Consider the following 13,097-nt stretch of genomic DNA (forward strand, 5'->3'; position numbering starts at 1 on the left):
CAGACGAATAGTAACAATCACGCTTTGAAGGAATGAAGGGAATTGAAGGCTTTTAGTGCCACATGAAAACTTAAACACATCTCTGGCACATTTTTTGTTTAGTGACTAAAGCCAGCTCTCAGAACAAGGTTTACAGAGAGTTTCAACACCTTAGATTTGTATTTGTTTTTGAATGTAATCGATGTATTTATTTTTCCACTGTGTGTTACCTACGACGTGTGCCATCAACTACAAAAGTGTATACGTTAACACAAATGTCCCAGTGGGCACGCACTGGTTGAATCAACATTGTTTCAACTTAATTTGTCCTCGTATTGTGACGTCGAATAAACGTGGAAAATACATTGGATTTGAAAAAAGTAATCACCCAGTATTGTTTTCACCTCATTTCAACCAGGGTTGCAAACATTGAAATTAGGGTAAAACTTCAACTTAAATACATTGACTTAAAGAGATACTTTGGGATTTTGGCAGTGATGGCCTTTATCTACTTCCCCAGAGTCAGATGAACTTGTGGATACCATTTTAATGTCTCTGTGCCCAGTATAAACAAAGTTAGAGGTAGTTTCGCAAGCCAATGCTAACTAGCATTAGCACAATGACTGAAAGTCTGTGGTTATCTACTAGCATGCTAGCAAAAACAAAATGGTATCTACGAGTTCATCTAACTCTGGGGAAGAAGATAAAGGGCCTCAGTGACAAAATCCAGAAGTATCCCATTGAAGGTAGACTCAGTGATATGACGTAGATGCAGAAAGCAAACAGCATAGTGTGTCACTTTCTGCACCAACTAAGAGCGTTGAAACCCGAGGCTCATCTTCTCTGCTGTTTTGGTGCCGTGGCTAGCACACATTATGACAACTGACTATTTCATTGAATATTGGACAAATCATTATTTTCGTTCATTCATTTATTACTTCCTTCACTTGTCTGTTGTGGTTGCCATAGCTGTTAATCATCGAAACACAATTTACCCTATTTTTGTTTTCACAATTCCCTGGCAAGATGGCTATGCTGCATATCAAGTGTTAGTCTGGGCAAGAAATGTGTTTTCGTGAGTTCAGTTACAGAAATTGCTTATGGCAGGCTGAGACTACTATACCAGAACAACATTCCATAAATACACCATCAGATGTATAGAGATTCAGCCAGCTGAGATTTATGGCAATCTTGCACACACACACAGAGACAGAGAGACACAGAGAGAGAGAGACAGAGAGAGACAGAGAGAGACAGAGAGAGACAGAGAGAGAGAGAGAGAGAGAGACAGACAGACAGACAGACAGACAGACAGACAGACAGACAGACAGACAGACAGACAGACAGACAGACAGACAGACAGACAGACAGACAGACAGACAGACAGACAGACAGACAGACAGACAGACAGACAGACAAGTCAATGATGTTTACAAAACATGTTGTGAGAGTGCATAAGTGGATTAACATACGCTGATTTTAGTTCAAAAGGCCAAGTTGAAAGTGTCAATCAATGTTTGCCTAGTATTTTCCACTAGATAGTGATTGGATGGTCGTTGGTCTGGCTCGCTCTGAACAAATTGGGATGGCACAGTGGTAGTTACAAACAGTCTGCAATCAACTTTATCAACCAGCATCTACAGGGCTGTAACTGTATATTGTTACCTCTACTGTGCACTTGAATGAATCAAATTCTACTTTTAAAAAGCTCCCAGTAAAGAATTTGATTTTAACAAGCTGAAGATGTGTGTGTTTTCCCTTCACATGGAGATGTAATTCTCAGATGTTCATTGGAACATGTTGCACTCTCGATAGAGGCACGAAGACCCAGGCCTGGTATGACATGGTGCACTCCACTCTAATCTAACAAATGACATCAGAGTTAGCATCGAGGGCAGCTGGGACTCGTCATACTGTACTGTAGGCTGGAGCACTGGAGCAAGGCAAATTAACTAATCCAGAGATGATGCTCAAATCTGTTTGTTGAGAACGAAGCAGCTGTTAACCAAACTAATTACCACAGATAAAGACTCTCAGTTTTCAGAACAAACTCTGTAATTTGTAACACATACACGAACCCACACGCAAACAGTGGACTGGCTGGAGTCACAGTTTCCACTGTATGTCCGGGCATTATGACATGGTTCCTCAGCAAAGTTCCACCGTCTCAAATGGAAGGAGATCCATGGAACTTCACCCAGGACTCCACCCTGCTGTTGGACCTGGGCACAGCTTAGCGCTGTGTCTTGGATTGCCCACGGAGAGGGCAAGGCAGGAGAGGAGAGGACCAGATGCTGATGAAGTTATTTCTGGCTTTGGCCACCGTAATCTTGTAATTTGTAGATGAATGCAAAATGGGACATACTTCAGTTGACAGCACTCAAAGTGTTGGCAATGTTTCCCTTTGTAGTTAATATTTGTTTTGACTTTGGATCATTTAGAAAACAACACGACCAACAATATTGCTGACTATGAAGTAACACCACACCCAGTGCTTGACTTGGGATGAAATAAGTGCATGAGTTGTCTTTTTCCAACTCAGTCCATTAGACTATGTTCACCGAAATTCACAGATGACATTATACTATAGAGACCTATGATTATTCACTGTTAAGGGTTCATACACCTTTTCCATGACTTTTATTATTATTAAAGCCTACATGAAAAAGTAAGCATTATTGACACTGGACACTGCTGTCTCTGATCCCATGTAGGCCTACCACCTCCTGCCATTGTGGCCTTGATTAAGGCACTTAACCCCCCACAAAGTAGAACTGCACTGTTAGTCACATGTTGTCAACATGTGATTAACCCTCCATCTGGAGAGCTCCTAGGTGTGCAGGCTTGGCTTTTGATCCAGGCCTGAAACACAGCTCATCAAGGTCCAGTTGAGCAGCTGATGTTTAAGCTGCAATGTGGTTAGATCAGGGCTTGAACAAAAGCCTGCACATCCAGTAGCTATTGATTGAAATATTGCAACATTATGCCTACAAGCAAATACTTTTGTCTTTATAAAATGATTCCCTCATTCAATGAATCAGGGATCAGATGGATAAGGTAAGTCTACTTCAAAGCAAGGTATCTAGACATGCTGTATATAAGGCTCAAGTATACATGTTTCAGCAAGTTATTTGTCAATTAGGTTGTCTTAGAATATTTGTAATATTGTCGCAATTACATGGGAATCCCAGCTTCCCAACGGTGCAGATTTATTTAGGTTATCTACAGTGCCGGTGACAGTCAACAAGGAAATTAATGCTTAGTTAGCTATAGTTAACTAGTGAGATATCTGCTACACGTTTTCTTTTGAATTGGTGACCTAGTTAGTCTGTTTGTCATTATTTTATACCTGTCGTGCTGTCTCTCCTCGGGCAACGGCCCACTCACACTGGCACACACCACAGGAGATTGGTGGCACCTTAATTGGGGAGGACAGGCTCGTGTTAATGACTGGAGAGGAATCAGTGGAATGGTATCAAGTACATCAAACACATGGTTTGATACCATTCCATATACTCCGTTCCAGACATTATTATGAGCCCTCCAACCCCTCAGCAGCCTCCACTGGCACAGACAGCACACAGTCATGCACTGAAGGGTCATTCCGATGATGGCTGATATGTAGATTTTTGTGTTACTTTTTTTGTGTTTATTATATTTGAAAGTGTGCCTTTATGACTTACATTAACAAAAGTGATTAGACTAATTTCCATGATTTTTCATGACCTTACAAACCTTAATTTGACAACTTGGAACAGCGCATCATGCGCATTCCGGCTGGTGTATTATCAATCTGTGCAATCTCGAACAGCCTACTGTCACGCCCAGATTCACAGACTAGCGGAAAATAAACTTGAGCAAAGCGGAATCAAGAAATAAAATGCCCACTCTCCGTTGCTATTTAATGCAGATCCAGCCTTCATTCCGCTTTGATCAACCTTTTTTGCCTCAGTGTGTGAATCTGGGCTGGTGATTATAGAGGAGCCGGTACGCAATTCCCCAAAAATGTGAGGTGCTGGTAAGGCGCTCAAGACAGCTCTGGCCCAAATCAAGCACCGACTACACCTTAATCAAAGTTGACAGTAAAATGCCAAGACAAATTCCTGTAATCCATTATCCCTTGTCAAACTGTGCCACCAAGACCATTATCTTTGTATCTGTTGTGCTAGATGAGGGCTTATTCCCAGCCCATACATTTGGGAGTGAAATATGCCATATTTTCAAAGGTAGGTGTACAATAACTGTTAAAAATGTAAATAGGTGTCAGTGTTTAATTGGTATGTTTTACAATGTATTCGGAAAGTATTCAGACCTCTACTAAAATTGATTAAATAGTTTTTTTCCCTTATCAACCTACACACAATACCCCATAATGGCAAAGCAAAAACAGGTTTTTATACATTTCTACAAATGTATTACATATAAAAAATATATATATCACATTTACTTAAGTATTCAAACCCTTTACTCAGTACTTTGTTGAGGCACCTTTTGCAGCGATTACAGCATTGAGTCTTCTTGGGTATGACGCTTGGCACACCTGTATTTGGGGAGTTTCTCCTATTCTTCTCTGCAGGTCCTCTCAAGCTCTGTCAGGTTGGATGGAGAGCGTCGCTGCACTGCTATTTTCAGGTCTCTCAAGAGATGTTTGATCGGATTCAAGTCCGGGCTCTGGCTGGGCCACTCAAGGACATTCAGACTTGTCCCGAAGTCACTCCTGCGTTGTCTTGGCTTTGTGCTTAGGGTGTTGTCCTGTAGGAAGGTGAACCTTTGCCCCAGTCTGAGATCCTGAGCGCTCTGCAGCGGGTTTTCATCAAGGATCTCTCTGTACTTTGCTCCGTTCATCTTTCCCTCAATCCTGACTAGTCTCACAGTCCCTGCTGCTGAAAAACATCCCCACAACATGATGCTGCCACCACCATGCTTCACCGTAGGGATGGTGCCAGGTTTCCTCCAGACGTGACACTTGGCAATCAGGCTAAAGAGCTTAATCTTGGTTTCATCAGACCAGAAAATATTGTTTCTCATGGTCTGAGAGTCGGGCTGTCGTGTGCCTTTTACTGAGGAGTGGCTTCCGTCTGGCCACTCTACCATAAAGGCCTGATTGGTGGAGTGCTGCAGAGTGTCTTTCTACAAGGTTCTCCCATCTCCACAGAGGAACTCTGCAGCTCTGTCAGAGTGACCATCGGGTTCTTGGTCACCTCCGAGATACTTATTTCACTGTACAGCCTTACCTATGGATTGTGGATCAATGACATGGGGTATCAGTGTACTCAGTGACACCCAGAGAACATTAGCGTCGTAGCTCTTATTGTAGGACTCTGAAACAACTGTGAATTGAGACACATTTATTGTCATCCTATGTATATTGAACCCTACTCCCGAGGAAAAACAACACTGCGTGGATGTTTTGGAGTCTGATAGAGGAGGACGTTGGGAAAAAATATATTGTGTCTTGAGTAGACTGTTACCCCATTTTATTTATCCCCAATCTTTAGGTAAAGCTGCCCAGTGCAATATGAATGTCTATACACACCGTAGGCTGACTGGGGAGGTGATTACACACAGTCACAGTCCCGCGATAAGAGCTACAATGCTAATATTTGCGTAAACTCTTCACAGTTGTGTTCTGTGGGTGTCACCAAGTAGACTGATACCCCATTTCATTGCTTCACATTCCAACCTTATTTAACATTATCTAGTCTAAATATGGCATGATTCCACCAATTGTAACCTTTTGCATCACTTTCAAAGAGGTACTTTTATTTTGAAGGCAAACCGCAAATTCCACTATTGTGCCAAATCCTTGTTGTGGCTAGCTTCACAACATATAACCCGGTCTGGTCGAGCCTCGCTAGCCAGATGAAGCTAGCTAGCTGCTTATAATGTTAGCTTTGGGCAACAGGGTTAAGCAGCTGGCTAGCTATTTATTTTCATGAACTGAAGTTCAATTTCAATAGGCGAACAACAAGTGGCTACCGAACTAATACTTACTTACAAGGATTCCTAAATCATTGCTAAGAGTAGTGAAAATGACTGCAGTTTCTACCGGTCATTGTTTTCAGGCTGGATGTATTGGTGCTAGTTAGGTACCAAGCTAAAGCTAGCTAGCTACCCCAGAAGTTGCAGTCGAACAAATATTACCAACGCGGTATTGTAAACACATTGTTCGTTGCCGGTGTTTGCTTGTTTGCAGACTTTTTTGTACGGCTTTGACAGTGCTACTGATAGTAGTGGTGGCGCTTGGCTTGCACGTGCAAATTCAGAACACACAACATTCTGTAAAAGAACTATGTTATTTGACGTGTCAAATTAAAAGCTTATTTAACGCGTCAAATAGTGTTATTGTCAAATAGTGTTATTTGACGTGTATCTTTTTTGACACTCAAACACCCAAACGGCGTTCCATAGTATGTCGTGAAGCTAATAGCAGTGACGCTATTACTGTTTAACTCCGGTAGGGCAACATCTGAACAATAACGTATTTTTAACGTTAGTGTGTACTGGTGCTCGACCAGTCGCGAAAGCCAACATCACCCACAACAGAGAACAGTTGATTGTCAAGGGCAATGTATTCCATTGTCTTGGCATTAATGGATTTTGCCTTTGAGTTGTCTCGCTGAAATGTTCTTACTCTTTCAAATAACTCGACTTGTTGACTGCTCAATCCACACAGCAGACATTGTGGGCTAGGTTAGGAATGCTGTGTTGCATGTACAGCGCAACATTTTATGTGGCATCATTACGTCATGTACCTACGTTATATAGGTATGCACGTCAGCTTTGACACCGGTTTTTCACATCGGCGTTAAACTAGACATCGGGCCGATACCGATGTTGCCATTTTTATCTAATATCGTCCGATTCTGATATGTTCACCGATATATCATCCATGCACTTGAGCTCAATTTCAAGTCTCATAGCAAAGGGTCTGAATACTTCCGTAAATAAGATATTTCAGATTTTTATTTTTGATACATTTGCAAAAATGTCTAACAACCTGTTTTCACTTTGTCATTATGGGATATTGTGTGTAGATTGATGAGGATTTGTTTTATTTAATCCATTTTAGAAAATGGCTGTAACATAACAAAATGTGGGAAAAGTAGAGGTCTGAATGCTTTCCGAATGCACTGTATATATATATATATATATAATAATTTATATATTATAATATATTTCTGCTATTTAATTCAATATGTTTTCCACTAAATCTGTCCCAAAACTGACAAAACAAACAAATACTGGGTTAGATTGTTGTTTTGAGTAGTTTTGGCCACAATGCTTAAGTCCACTTTGCTCTCCTGCCATTCATTGCATTGAGATAAAACATTCAGTTTGAAATAATGAACACAAATTAAAGATAAGTAAACCTTTTGTCAACTACGATCAGTCAACCAGAGTAGACAGTACGCTTAGCTCGCCCCTGAGAAAAATCCATCAGCATCTGCTGAACCACGATTGTCTGAACCACTTTCCTCCCAATTCAATTTCAATGCAAATCATGCCCAAAAGCAATATTCAAGCCAACCAAAATACAGAAAGAAATATTCTGCATTAAATTCATACAACTGGCCCGTAGTGTATTAGCTGCTTCATGTATTTTGATAGGATACAATCATTACATAACCAATGCACTTTCATTATTATAATGATGCATTATTCAAACATAAAGTCTGGGGAAAACCAAGTCCTAATCTTACCTGGTACACCTGTAACTTTAGTAAACAGATTTGTGGGTTGCAGCATATGATCTTGAATATTAATCCATGCTGAATATTTCTTTGCCCTGGACAGGAGAGGATTATGAGTGAAAATGACCCCAACAACTGAAGTTCTATGGCGATGGACGAAACCTACTGTACATAAGCCTTAGCCCTCCTACGCTATAGCCATAATTAATTCATAAGAAGTCTTTATTTCAGTATAGCTATGAGAGGGAAACTGAGAGATGCAGTGAGGAAAAGTATTTGGAACTTTGTCCTGGGACACAAAAGGGGAAAAAAGCACCAGCTCTGAAACATTTATGTGGACAGGACGGAGCGTGGTGATGCCTCACTCTTTTAAATGAAACAGATTTCCTAAAGGGGAAGAATTAAGTCATGCTTACACTGCACTGTGTACATAAATTATACACCAACTAGGTTGCATACAGTATTCACACACTGTAACCATACCATTATGATGGGTGGCATTAGAAACGTTTCTTACGTTTTGAAGAAAAGGTATTTTTTTCCACTGAAATGAAGTAGGATGAATCCTTGGGGAACTTCCAATGAAGCCATCCACTTAACGACTGAAAAGTTAATTGTCATGTTTAATGATGCTGGGTTTCCCTCCAGCTCTACACACAGTAGCTATGAGAACCACATAGAGAGGGAAAAGAGAGATCAATGAAGAAGAGGAGAGGGAGGAGTAGGGTGGGACGGAGAAGAGGGAATGAAACGGGGAGGAAGAAAATATAAAGTCATTGCCTGACCCGTCCAAGATGGAAGACTAGAGAGGCAAGATACACACTTGTGTATGGCCGATAAGTCCTGACCTCATGTATCTTTCCAGAAAATCCCCACAATCTATCTTGCCTTTACACCATGGTTCCACTCAACAACTGCTAGGTACGGGATCAATATTTCACAGAGACAGCTGGAGCTCAGACCTCTCCAAACAATAGAATAATAGATGCCCATTAGGCATTGACCTTGCATTAGCCATTCATTCTCTCCTCTCCAAGTAATACATATCGCACAAGGGGATGCAACTTTTACCAAACTTCAGGTAAGTGAATCTCAACATCCATCTTTCCTATCCACAAAAGCTCTGCGGTGATGTATGATGTTTCAGGCCATCTACGATCACTAGTCTTACCCAGTAGACTGAGTGCGAGGCCTTTGAAAAACATCACAACATCACAATTCTAACAATAGATATGGAGTGGCATACAACTACAGAATTGGCATCCATGCCAAAAATGCACAGTGGACCACGGGAAGAGATTTGAAGGTACCTCAAAATACATTCCGCTCGTCTCTTCAAGTGGGATTAAATGAAAGTTTCTTTTTAATATGCAATTCAAAATGTGCAACCGTTAAACTCGTCTAAGTCGAGCAGATCTGTATCTCTCCAGTAGCTCAACAAGAACATTAGCATAGCATTCTCATTAATATGAGAACGAGTTATCTAAATTAGAAATGGACTAATTATATTCTAGTACAGCAGTCAATCTGAGCGAGTGTTGAGTCTCGACATCCAAATTCATCAGGCAGAGCAAGAGAGTTATTCTGTAAAGGGGAAGAAAGAGGGAAAGACAGAGAACATAACACCTGTTGGACTATATTGATTAGTATAGAGTATAGAGTATAGAGTCAAGTTGGTTCTATCACTTCAACCCGTTCCCTGCACAAATCTGCCTGTGTTTTGAGAAAAACATACATTACTGACTATACCTATGTCTGGTCTATATAGCATACGATAGCTGATCCTTAAACAATTTTCCTGCTGCGGTCTGCTGTGCAAAGTGAGTTCTCACAGTAAATGGTGCATACCATTCCCAGCAGTCTTTTTACAGACAGGCTCACTGAGAGGAAGGTACAGTGAGAGACAGGACAGAGGAATGTGGAGGAGAGCCAAAGGTTCTGCTTTTCTATTACTGCTCATAGTAATGTGGCCAAGTTCAGTTCGGCCACCTCTCTGCCCCTGGTCTCACGTGCTCAGGAATGTTCAGTGAATGGTTTACATTGACATTGTGTGTGTGTGTGTGTGTGTGTGTGTGTGTGTGTGTGTGTGTGTGTGTGTGTGTGTGTGTGTGTGTGTGTGTGTGTGTGTGTGTGTGTGTGTGTGTGTAGGCCCAAGATGACCCTGCCTGTCCTCAGAGTCTTCTCTTCAGAAAATACACAGCCTACTTATCATCAGGACTTCTGCTTCAGCATAATTACTACCTGATGTGAGAGACCATAGTTATGTGTTTAAAGGCGGTCGTGCCCAGAACAGTCTCTACACTCTTCAAAAAACAAGGTTATATCTAGAACCTAAACCTCAGCTGTCCACATAAGAGAACCCTTTTGAAACCCTTTTTTCAAAGAGTGTATAGTGTAGTTTAGCTTTGCCCCATAGACACACACTGAGGCAAGATCAGGTTTTACTAACAGCAAGGTCAGCAGGAGGTACCACATTGTCCTCCGACGCAGTCCTGTCATTTGTAATTATCTATGTTCACTTTTAAATTATATGTTACTTGCCAGAGAGTTGTGGTTTAAATGTTTCTTAAGCCTCCAAAAACAACCATCTTTCAACGTATTCTAAAAATGTTTGGAGAGCAAAGCCACTATGGCGAGTTCAATGAAGAAGGGGAGGGAATGTATTGATGGTCTATCTTAAATCCATGTAGACATAACTGAGATTTCTTTTACAACCATTTTGCACCTGCAATATCAATGAGAGTTGAATTCAAAATTCCATGTTGAGTGACATAATTTCCTGTCAAGATGGTGACAAGTGATCCAGAACGTCACTTTGGACCCTTCTGCTGTCCTACTGTTACTTACTTTCCACTGAACCGGTCATATAAACTAAGTTATGAAAAAACCTGCATCTTGAAACAACTGGTTTCCCTTCTCCTGAGGCATGCTGGGATAAATATAATCTCTGAAACAGTGTTGCCTCTCACCCCAGAGGTTACTAAGAGCAAGGGGAGCACAATCTGTCATAACACCTTATTCTTCCTGTACTTCCCATGTGGTACTATACCGTCATTGCAGAACTCCCCTCACCTCCCCTGAAATAACAGGAAGGTGTTGTGAAGTCATGAAGTACAATACCAGCCCTGGGATAATATGCCTGCTGCTGCTACGATACAGTTCCACTTGATTTTCCATCTCTACAATAGTTTTGCAGGCGACGTGGTAAAAATGTGTGTAGAATATGTTTTGACAGCTATTACATGTAATACAAAGCTGTTCTTTAGAAATATGAGTTTAGAATGGTTTCAGATGGAGAGAAAACACTAAACACCCTTCAACATATTACATAGATTTTATCTATATGCTTTTTAATATCCTGAGTGAAATGTAATATGGTATGTGCCTTATCACGTCTTTCCGGAAGCTAGCCTGGGTGCAAGAGGAGAGGAGAGGAGAGGAGAGGAGAGGAGAGGAGAGGAGAGGAGAGGAGAGGAGAGGAGAGGAGAGGAGAGGAGAGGAGAGGAGAGGAGAGGAGAGGAGAGGAGAGGAGAGGAGAGGAGAGGAGAGGAGAGGAGAGGAGAGGACGGCTTATCAAAAGTCATTTCACGAAGCTTATTGAAAGCTGGTAACGTGGGGATATTTAGTTGATATGCTTCAACGGTGAATGATACCTTTATTGGAGCCAGGTGATGGGGCATAGAATGTTGCAGGATGTTTTAATAACCATTTAAACAGATAGCTGACTGTACCTGTCTATAGTTACCCTGACCTTCCTGTGCCCATACACTTCCATTCGCTCATATGTCAACATAGGTATGCGAAACATTTCACTGATTATGTCTTCACATAAGGGTTGCATCCCAAATGGCGGCCTATTCCCTATATAGTGCACTACCAGGGTCCATAGGGAATTGCCCACTAAATAGGGAATAGGCTACCATTTGGGATACAGCCATGTAGTCACAGTTCTTATACGAGAGAAACAATCTGTCTGCCTCAGGTCCGTTCGCAACACGAGCCAAACTGTCTCCATTTGGTTCGCTGCCAGTGCAGCTAAAATGGAAAGAAGGACAGCTTACTCATAACAGTCTGTTCGCTCTGCATGCAAACATCGGGACAAATGAGTTGCGTTAGAGTTGATAGCCCTTTCTTTCATGGATGTAGTTGATGTATTGATTTAATGGGTTTTGACTGTTGGATGGCATGGCCTTTTCACATTGTCCGACTTGATTACCCCATGGTGAAAATGTCACGTGAGACATTCCATTACTGTAGATTAACATCATATTAAGGTCATACACGACACATGTTTGAGTATGTGTTGACATATGCATGCAGTACATGAACGTATGAAGACATGTTTGTTAAAACCCAGAGCACCGGCTCCACTGTCACAGCCTAGAATTCCTCCATGAACTAAAAGAATAGAGACATTGGTTGTAGGAGAAATTTCATCTTTGCAAACAACATGCAGACACTTCATGAAGGGCAGATCCCAGCTGTAACACATCACATTGGCAGTTGGCATAGTGTTTGCATTGGGGGGGTGTTAGTTAGCGCCATCCTCCCTGCCAAAAGTAACAATCTCCTGCTGCTGCCCCGCTGGAGGGACCATTCAACCTGATTGTCACAATCAAAACAAAACAGGAAATTGCACTCAGCCAGTCAGAAGCAGCAAGGCTGTCGCCTAGGAAACCGGCGGTGCAGTGAAACAGAAAGATACTGCATGTGCCCCTGATGTGACGAGTTGCTTATCAAATTGGCTTATCACATCTGTTCATCCAACAGACTACATGGGACCACCCTTGAGAGTGTCAAAATGATTGAGGAATGTTTTCTATCAGCTGTTTCCTCTACAATATCATGCTAGCATGTTTCATAGACTTGACTGTGAACTGGAACGGTTTACAGGAGAGACTGACTGCATCACTACTTGTCTTTGTGAACTGTCTGTTCAATCAGCTTACACACAGCTCAGACATCTTCCACATCAAGTAACTCAAGCAAGCCGTAAAATCCTATTTAAAAAAAACAAATAAAACAACACCTCACAGCACAACGCGACTGCAACGCGACAGCGAACACACAGCTCAGACACCCATACAAGACATGCCACCAGGGGTCTCTTCCCAGTCCCCAAGTCAGAACAGACTCTGGGAAATGTGCATTCCTACATAGAACTCTCTTCCACATCAAGCAACTCAAGCGAGCCGTAAAATCCGATAAAAAACGAACAAAACAACACCTCACGGCACAACGCGAACTGTGAAGAGACACACACACAAACACACACGAATACACGAATACACACACACACACAATGTAATGATATGGTATTGTGGATTTTATATTGTAATTTGTAGTAATAGAGTAATAATGTTATAATGTCTGGAAATTATTTATTGTTTTGCAGCTCTAGGCTACTTCCAAACATCTAACAGT

Source organism: Salmo salar, chromosome ssa17 (genome assembly GCF_905237065.1).
Source record: "Salmo salar chromosome ssa17, Ssal_v3.1, whole genome shotgun sequence".
Lineage (NCBI taxonomy): Eukaryota > Metazoa > Chordata > Actinopteri > Salmoniformes > Salmonidae > Salmo > Salmo salar.